Source organism: Salvelinus alpinus, chromosome 23, assembly GCF_045679555.1.
Source record: "Salvelinus alpinus chromosome 23, SLU_Salpinus.1, whole genome shotgun sequence".
NCBI classification, from domain to species: Eukaryota; Metazoa; Chordata; class Actinopteri; order Salmoniformes; family Salmonidae; genus Salvelinus; species Salvelinus alpinus.
The window spans coordinates 34,252,929-34,263,580 of record NC_092108.1 but is presented as its reverse complement, the minus strand read 5'-3'; positions in this window follow the sequence as shown (position 1 = coordinate 34,263,580).

Genomic DNA, 10,652 nt, shown 5'->3' with positions numbered 1-10,652 from the left:
TTGGGGGTAAAAACTGTTGAGAAGCCTTTTAGTCATAGACTTGGCACTTCGGTACCGCTTGCCATGCGGTAGTAGAGAGAACAGTCTATGACTGGGGTGGCTGGGGTCTTTGACAATTATTAGGGCCTTCCTCTGACACCGCCTGGTGTAGAGGTCCTGGATGGCAGGCCGCTTAGTCCCAGTGATGCACTGGGCCGTACGCACTACCCTCTGTTGTGCCTTGCGGTCAGAGGCCGAGCAATTGCCGTACCAGACAGTGATGCAACCAGTCAGGATGCTCTCGATGTTGCAGCTGTAGAACCTTTTGAGGATCTCAGGACCCATGCCAAATATTTTTAGGGTCCTGAGGGGGAATAGGCTTTGTCGTGCTCTCTTCATGAATGTCTTGGTGTGTTTGGACCATTCTAGTTTGTTGGTGATGTGGACAGCAAGGAACTTGAAGCTCTCAACCTGCTCCACTACAGCCCAGTCGATGAGAATAGGGGCGTGCTCGGTCCTCCTTTTCCTGTAGTCCACAATCATCTCCTTAGTCTTGGTTACGTTGAGGGATAGGTTGTTATTCTGGCACCACACGGCCAGGTCTCTGACCTCCTCCCTATAGGCTGTCTCATCGTTGTCGGTGATCAGGCCTACCACTGTTGTGTCGTCTGTAAACTTAATGATGGTGTTGGAGTCGTGCCTGGCCATGCAGTCATGGGTGAACAGGGAGTACAGGAGGGGACTGAGCACGCAGCCCTGGGGAGCTCCAGTGTTGAGGATCAGCGTGGCAGATGTGTTGCTACCTACCCTCACCACCTGGGGGCGGCACGTCAGGAAGTCCAGGATCCAGTTGCAGAGGGAGGTGTTTCGTCCCAGGATCCTTAGCTTAGTGATGAGCTTTGAGGGTACTATGGTGTTGAACGCTGAGCTGTAGTCAATGAATAGCATTCTCACATAAGTGTTCCTTTTGTCCAGGTGGGCACAGGGACTATGGTGGTCTGCTTGAAACATGTTGGTATTACAGACTCAATCAGGGACATGTTGAAAATGTCAGTGAAGACACCTTAGTCCCTGTGCCCGGAGCACACGTCCTGGTAATCCGTCTGGCCCCGCAGCCTTGTGTATGTTGACCTGTTTAAAGGTCTTACTCACGTCGGCTACGGAGTGCGTGATCACACAGTCGCCCGGAACAGCTGATGCTCTCATGCATGCCTCAGTGTTGCTTACCTCGAAGCGAGCATAGAAGTGATTTAGCTCGTCTGGTAGGCTCATGTCACTGGCCAGCTCGGGGCTGTGCTTCCCTTTGTAGTCTGTAATAGTTTGCAAGCCCTGCCACATCCGACGAGCGTCGGAGCCGGTGTAGTATGATTCAATCTTAGCCCTGTATTGACGCTTTGCCTGTTTGATGGTTCGTCACAGGGCATAGAGGGATTTCTTGTAAGCTTCCGGGTTAGAGTCCCGCACCTTGAAAGCGGCAGCTCTACCCTTTAGCTCAGTGCGAATGTTGCCTGTAATCCATGGCTTCTGGTTGGGGTATGTACGTACAGTCACTGTGGGGATGACGTCCTCGATGCACTTATTGATAAAGCCAGGGACTGATGTGGTGTACTCCTCAATGCCGTCGGAAGAATCCCGGAACACGTTCCAGTCTGTGATAGCAAAACAGTCCTGTAGTTTAGCATCTGCTTCATCTGACCACTTTTTTATAGACCGATGAAAGAAATAAAAGCTGAAATAAATCATTCTCTCTACTATTATTCTGACATTTCACATTCTTAAAATAAAGTGGTGATCCTAACTGACCTAAAACAGGGACTTTTTACTAGGATTAAATGTCAGGATTAAATGTGAGTTTAAATGTATTTGGCTAAGGTGTATGTAAACTTCCCATAGAAAAGTATTGAAGAAAGCACTGGCAGTTTGCATCTACACAGTATATTAAACCTGAATAATTCAAGCAGACAAGGTATTATTACTGCATATATTATATATTATTACTGCACTGTTGGAGCTAGAAACACAAGCATTTCGCAGCACCTGCCTTAACATCTGCAAATATGTGTAAGTGACCAATTAACTTTTATTTGATTTGAGATAACAAAGACAGGCTAGGCTGACTGTCAATTCCCTCTGGGTCCTCATGTTAGAATACTGCAGTGTATTGGCTTCATATCATCCTCCCACAACTTCAGGGCGCTGATGGAACCACTGATGTTTATGTGTGCTATATAATGCACATTTATTTATTTTTATTTAACCTTTTTTTATCAGTGAGTCATACTGAGACCAAGGTCTCTTTTACAGATGAGCCCTGAATTACAGAAATGATAGAAATACACACATCAAAATATAAATACAAAATGCAGACAGAAAGAAAACACGGTCATAAAAAACAAACACATTAATCAGTAATAAGGTACTGAATTGCCTAAAGTCACCAAAACATCAAATTTAAGAACATTTTGAAGCGTGTTCTACAAATATGGTGCAAAAAAATGAGAAGGAAATTTACCTAACTCAGTAGACGCAAGGAATTTCCAGAGTTAATCATCTCTGAGACTGGGCGTGGTAACTCTTATGTCTAAAGGTTAGTAATGATGTTAGGTACAGTGGAAGTTTTTGTAAAAGGGTTTTATAAATGAAATCGTACCAATGTATCAACCTATGTGACATCAGAGAGCCAACCAACTTTCTGGTTGATGAGTACTAAACCTGTAACCTGTAATATAGCGCAATATCTAATGGCTTTAATTAAGTGGTAGCTGCATTCACATAGATGATATCGACAGTCTAGGATCGGTAGGAACATCGACTGAATAATCTGCTTTCTACTATAAAATAAGCCCATTTTTAACTACAGTAACTCATCAATATACATTTTTAAAAGACAGATTTCCGTCTATCCAGTCAATATTTAAATCAGCCAGAAAAAATACTTCTCTGTTGATATCGCATACATTATCAAGCATTTCACACACATTATCCAGATACTGTTAGCACTTGGTGGTCTATAGCAGCTTCCCACAACAATGGGCATGTGGGGTGCAATGAAATTATATTTTACATAATATGGCCACCCCCCCCCCCTTTCTGCAATCTGTCACATCTAAATACATTATAATAATTTACTTCAATGTCTTTATCAGAGACAGAACCATTTAACCATGTTTCTGGGAGAGCCTGTACTCAAATGTCAATTGTGTCCGTTTGTGAAATCATACTTCGCACATACTGCTTATATTGACTTTTTGGTCATTATCTAATTCCTAATCAGATAATTTCATAATAGCCAGCAGCATACCACCTTGCATCCAGCAGCATACCACCCTGCATCCAGCAGCATACCACCTAACATCCAGCAGCATACCACCCTGTAGCCAGCAGCATACCACCCTGCATCCCACTGCTGGCTTGCTTCTGAAGCTAAGCAAGGTTGACCCTGGTCAGTCCATGGATGGGAGACTAGATGCTGCTGGAAGTGGTGTTGGAGGGCCAGTTGGAAGCACACTTTCCTCTGGTCTAAAAATAATAATAAAAAATATCCCAATACCCCAGGGCAGTGATTAGGGACATTGCCCTGTGTAGGGTGCTGTTATTTGGATAGGACATTTAACTGGTGTCCTGACTCTGTGGTTACTAAAGATTCTATGGCACTACAAGTAGTAGTCGGGGTGTCCTGGCAAATTCCCAATCTGGCCCTCATACCATCATGGTCACCTAATCATCCCCAGCTTATAATTGTCTCATTCATCCCCTGTAACTACTCCCCAGGTTGTTGCTGTAAATGAGAATGTGTTCAGTCAATTTACCTGGTAAAATTAGGGATAAATAAAAAGTCTAAGCATCAACTTACATACATTGTGTATATGTAAGGTTGGGAATGTGTAACAACATGTCACATAAAACATAGGCATGTCCGGTATAATAATTGTTATTGAAACCATACTGACAGTTGTTGAAGACACTTAACAACCACCCAAACCTACACAACAATAACCTCATTCATACAGGCCGTATCACAACCGGTAGTGATTTGGAGTCCCATAGGGCGGCGCACAATTGGTCCAGCGTCGATGTAGGCGGTCATCATAAATAATAATTTGTTCATAACTGACTTTCCTAGTTAAATAAATAAAAAATATAATAATTAATAGGGTCCTGTTATTAATTATTATATTACTTTATTACCAATACATTAGACTATATATTTTTTAACAAGATTGTGTACATCTTTCATAAAGTCCAAAAACCTTATTGTGAGGTACAAACCCTAAAATCAAGCAATTCACACGTGGCCTCAGATACACACCCACAATATTGATCACGAGTGGATCCGTGAGCCAATGTGAGTTTCGACCAACTGAGGAGCCTGTTTATTGTGGTAGGAGGCGGGAGTTCCTTTCTTGTGTGACAGCTTTGAGTTCAATGGTCACTGTACTCCGAAAAGGAAAGGAAAATGCACCTGTGTGAAGCTAGCCACAATAAAGATTAGCCACAATAGTGGAATTTGCAGCTTGCCTTCAAAATAAAAGTCCCTCAATGCTACTGATCAAACAGGATACAAATGGTGGAATAATTTATTTTATTATTTGTCACATACAAATGGTTAGCAGATGTTAATGCGAGTGTAGCAAAATGCTTGTGCTTCTAGTTCCGACAGTGAAGTAATATCTAACAAGTAATCTAACAATTCCCCAACAACTACCTAATACACACAAATCTAAAGGGGTGAATGAGAATACAGTTGAAGTCAGAAGTTTACATACACATAAAAAGTACAATCTTTGTCCCCATGTGCAGTTGCAAACCGTAGTCTGTCTTTTTATGGCGGTTTTGGAGCAGTGGCTTCTTCCTTGCTGAGCGGCCTTTCAGGTTATGTCGATATAGGACTCGTTTTACTGTGGATATAGGTATTTTTGTACCTGTTTCCTCCAGCATCTTTACAAGGTCATTTGCTGTTGTTCTGGGATTTGATTTGCACTTTTCGCACCAAAGTACGTTCATCTCTAGGAGACAGAACGCGTCTCCTTCCTGAGCGGTATGACGGCTGCGTGGTCCCATGGTGTTTATACTTGCGTACTATTGTTTGTACAGATGAACATGGTACCTTCAGGCGTTTGGAAATTGCTCACAAGGATGAACCAGACTTGTGGAAGTCTACCATTTTTTTCTGAGGTCTTTTGATTTTCCCATGATGTCAAGCAAAGTGGAAAGTAGGCCTTGAAGTCCTACAATAAGCGCTGTGACGCTAATTGTGGGTGTCACTGAGTAAGCTGATACCCCATTTCATGGGTGCACATGTAACGATGGCCAAATGGACTGAGACAGGACACATGAGGGTTTTTTTTCTCACTCCGGATTGCTTTATTTCTGGGGACACACTGGAAAGAAACAACCACACACTGTGTCATGGTGAAATATCTTGGAAACTGCAGTTTTGACACAGGATTTCCAGCAATGGTAAAATAAACTTACAATGAGATACAATAATAAACATATAATATTGTTCTCAATGACGTAACAAAATCTACAATTTAATATAGCTACATGTTACAATGAGACTGAGATTAAATGCTAAATGTCCATACATTTACATTTACTTGAAATAAGTCCAAATAAACCATCACAATACATGCTAACATGGACAACGATTATAGTACATAAGGGTTTTACAAGTTATTTATCAAAAACATATAAAAATACAAGGGACAGCTTGCTGCACAATACATACGTCCAGCAATGGTCAAATACCTAAGCTGGAGAGCGCAAAGACCAGGATGTAACCATAGAACTACAGTACCACATTATGTCTCAACCATATGGTAAAGGTCACCCACTTCTGGCTGTAGGATGCCTTTCTACACCCCACACAACCTATTCACACTGTGTACTACTGGTCCTGCCCAAATGCCCACATTAAAAAAAAGAAACTGGGATGTTTACTGAAAGATCCTGTGTAACTAAAAAACCCTAGTCTTGCCTAATCTCTAAAGGCTTGGAACACTACTTTTTTATTATTATTATTATTAAACAAGTGATAGACAACAATCCTCCGCTTGGCAGCTGTGTGATACATTCTCAAGTTCATCTTTCAGAGTCCACAGGCTCCGGGTCAGGTAAGGAATTATCTCTCCCTCTTTCAGGAATAGAATTCACCCTCTCCTCCTAAAGCAGGTTCTCCTCTTTCCTCTTTATGATCAGGTTCTCCTTGTGTGACATCATGTACAGACTCATCCTGCTCCATGCCAGGTAAGGATTCTCCATTCTCTTCTTCAGGTAAGTTACTTTCTTGTCCCATGTCTGATACCGGATTCGCGATCACTTCATTAGCACCGGAACTTGCAGCCAGGTCAACGGACATGGATAAGACTGGCATGAAGCTGCACTTTCATCATTCACTGGAAGGAAGTTGACCAGCATGAGCAGGTTTCAATGGACCACCTTTTCTTGTCCAGTGGCTGCGTTGCAAATCCAATACGTGTGTGTCTCAGCATTTTTGTCTGCCACTGTGTAGACTGTTAATTCCCATTTATCCACTACTTTCTTCTTGCCTCTTTTCTTCTTGTTCGCCAACAGTACTCGAACGCTGACTTCTAGGGTGGGCCTCTTGACCTTTCTGTTGTAGATCTCAGTGTGTTCTGTTCTTTTGCAGCATGTTCCTGAGCTATCACCATAGCTTCCTTCAGATCCTTGGAGAGCGACCCCACGTAATTGTTGTAACTGGTCACAGCTGGGCCATTCAGGATGTTTCTGAAGAGCACATCTACCAGCAGATGAGGGATCCTTCCATACATCAAGTAGAAGGGGTTGTACCCTGTCGTCTCATGGCTAGTGCAGTTGTAGATGAATGTCAGTGTTTGTAAGCATCTTGACCAGTCTTGCTTGGTGTCAAGTGCAGGAGCTTGGATCATGTTTCCCAGTGTCCGACTGAAGCGCTCCACACTGCCATTTCCCAAAGGATGTAATGTGGTCGTGCTTCTACATCTGCATTGCTTGCTGTTGGGGTTTTAGGCTGGGGTTCTATATAAGCACTTTGTGACATCTGCTGATGTAAAAAGGGCTTTATAAATATGTTTGATTTGATTTTGCAACTTCCTCTCACTGGAGGCTCTGAGTAGCAAGCTGACCAGTTGACTTTCAAAGCTTTCTCCTTGGTCACTATGAATTTTCTCAGGAAATCCATACACACAGAAGTAGCTGTCTTACTGGATTCTTGCCACTTGCTTAACTGATTGGTCTTTGCAGGCGAACGGTTGAGCCATCCTTGTAAAGTGGTTCGTTACCACCAACACCTCGATGGACTTGTTACTTGAATCTTTGGATGACCAAAAGTTGATGCAAACTAGCTGTAGCAGCCTAGTAGAGGTGCTACTTTCCAGGGGGGCCCTGCCTTCAGGCTCAACTGTTTTGCTGACGATGCAATGATGGCAACCACGGATATTGTCCCTAGCATCTCTGTCAAGGTGCAGCCAGAATAATCTCTGTCTAGCTAAGCTAAGGTTTCTGGACTGGCCCTGATGACTGGCATGATCATCGACACCCTTCAGGATTTATGCTTTGAGAGACTGAGGAACGACGTACTGGAACTGCTTGGTCTTTAAAATCTGATCTTGTGAGGCTCTGTATGGTATTCCGTTACTGACAACAAGCTTCTCCCAGCTTTTCAAGTATCTGACGACTGTGACTGATTCTCTTGCTCTTCTAGAGGGCCTACGGCATCTCTCCACATAAACACAGCACACGAGAGAGGGTCCTGTCATTGAGCTGCTTATCACGACACTCCTTCTCCGAGTCGGCAGGTAAGGTGTCTTTACCAGGAGGTAGGTATCAGTTGAGGTAGTTGATGCACCATTTCCACAGCACAATGTTCTGGCTCCAGATTCCCACTCATTGTGTGACTGAAGGATGGCTGACACATCATCCGCTGCCATGGACTGAGAGCACATGTAGACTAACTTAGGAGTTCTCTATGAGCTTGCACGTCTGGGTTTGTCTGAGATTGCTGGACCAACTGAAGGTGTCTTGGTCTTTGGCGCTTGACACTGCTTGGATGTCGCTGAAGAGGTTCTCGTAGGGCTCGTGGAGCAGTCTGTGGCCGACACCTTTAACGAAGGGCACTCGACTCAAAGCTTCAGCAACCACATTCTGAGAACCTGGCACATACTTGATGTCAAAGTTGACAACATGAACATACAGGATAAATCAGGGTGCGCCAAGACCACTGTGTCTACTAGAGACGTCTTCAGCTTTTTGAAGGCCTGTTCCTGCTCAGGGGTCCAATCTGCGGCACTCAACTTTCGACACTGTGACAAGTGCTTGACCTTCTGGCGACCCTTGGGTTTTGTCTTCGGACCAGTCAACATTGAGAAGAGAGGTCTGGCAATGGTGGAGAAACTTGTCACAAAGTGTTAGTAGTAGTTTATCATGGCAAGGAATGACCTTATTCGTTTCTGTGAAGGAGTCACACCATCAGATCAGTGCTGCTCATCTTCGAGATGCCGCCAACTTTGCTTGGATCTGTAGATACACCATTCTCGTAAATGATGTGTCCGAGAAACTTACTAGACTTCCTGAGAAAGAATCATTTCTTGGGGGCCAACTTCATGATGTGAGTATGAAACCTTCTGAAGTCCATTTCAAAGCATTCCAAGGCCGTGTTCTTGTCGAGGGCAAAGAAGTCTGCAACAGACACAGAGGTCTCAATTTTTCTTCCAGACGAGCACCAGAGGAGATTCATACTCGCTCATTGATTTTCAGATGAGATCTTTTTCCTCCATCTCACACAGAACCTGGCACAGCTTCTGGTATTGACTTGGAGGCCCTCTTCGGAACAGGAGCCAGAACGGTCTGTTATCAGTCAGGTTGATTCTGTGTACAAACCATTTTGTCTCTCCACAATCGAGATGATGATGTGAGAAGATGTTCTCATAGCGCACTACTAGGTCGGCCAGCTAGCTCTTGCACTTCTCAGACACATCACAGGAGCTGATGTCTAAGGAGCTCAATCCAAACAGTTTCAGCTTCTCTTCAGTAGAACATGTATCTCTCATGTGGTCTGTCTCAGCAGCATCAGACGTGGCTTGAGGACAGCTGAGAACCGCACTCTGTTCTGGGTCGGCATCCTATATGTTCTCCATTGCTAAACATGGGAAGACGTCGGCAAGCTTTGTGTTGTGCGTCAGCCACACAGGACGGCCAGACGTGTTGACCAGCTTCAGCGGGACCCATCTGTCTCCCCACAGAAGCGTAACAATCCTCGCCATCATGATCCCCCGTGGTGCTGAGCGGGACGTGGTAGACTCGGTCATCACACTGCTGCCAGGAGATCCAGCAGTAGTCTTCGGTAGCTTTCCCCAAACCAGATACTCACGGCCAGGCTCAAGACAAACAGCTGAGATACACCTCACTGTGCCAATCTTGTCAGAGATGTTCTCTTCTCTCCAGTGGTTCAGTCCAGCCAACATGGGTAAGAACTGCTCAGATTCAGGGTCGTCATTTGGAGCAGGGAGCTGAAACTGCTTTCCAGAAGTTGCCACATTGTTTTGACTCACGAAAGATGTGCTTGATCACGTTGGTGCCCTGTATCAGTTCATCATGTTGACCTTCTACTACCAAGGTTGGTACAACCATCTTGCATCCATAAACTTCCATCTCGATGTTGAAAGCTGTCTATGACTATGTAAGCAGACTATTTCCTGATTGGCCGACCCCAAGTGGTGAAGGTAGGCAACAACTTTTCCACCACACTGATCCTCAACACGGGGCCCCACAGGGGTTCATGCTCAGCCCACTCTTGTACTCCCTGTTCACCCCTGACTGCGTGGCCACGCACGACTCAAACGCAATCATCAAGTTTGCTGATGAACAGCAGAGTGGGCCATGAAAATAACCTCTCCAACCGGGTGGTAGCCGGGTAGAACAGTAACTACTGTATGTACAGTTGAAGTCGGAAGCTTACATACACCTTAGCCAAATACATCTAAACTCAGTTTTTCACCATTTCTGACATTCAATCCTAGTAAAAATGCCCTGTCTTAGGTCAGTTAGGATCACCACTTTATTTTAAGAATGTGAAATGTCAGAATAATAGTAGAGAGAATGATTTATTTCAGCTTTTATTTCTTGCCTTTAAATTGTTTAACTTGGGTCAAATGTTTCGGGTAGCCTTCCACAAACTTCCCACAATAAGTTGGGTGAATTTTGGCCCATTCCTCCTGACAGAGCTGGTGTAACTGAGTCAGGATTGTAGGCCTCCTTGCTCGCACACGCTTTTTCAGTTCTGCCCACAAATTTTCCATAGGATTGGGGTCAGGGCTTTGTGATGGCCACTCCAATACCTTGACTTTGTTGTCCTTAAGCCATTTTGCCACAACTTTGGAAGTATACTTTGGGTCATTGTCCATTTGGAAGACACATTTGCAACCAAGCTTTAACTTCCTGACTGATGTCTTGAGATGTTGTTACATTTTCTGAGGTTTTGGCTGATTTCTTTTGATTTTCCCATGATGTCAAGCAAAGAGGCACAGAGTTTGAAGGTAGGCCTTGAAATACATCCACAGATACACCTCCAATTGACTCAAATGATGTCAATTAGCCTAATAGAAGCTTCGAAAGCCATGACATAATTTTCTGGAATGTTCCAAGCTGTTTAAAGACACAGTCAACTTAGTGTA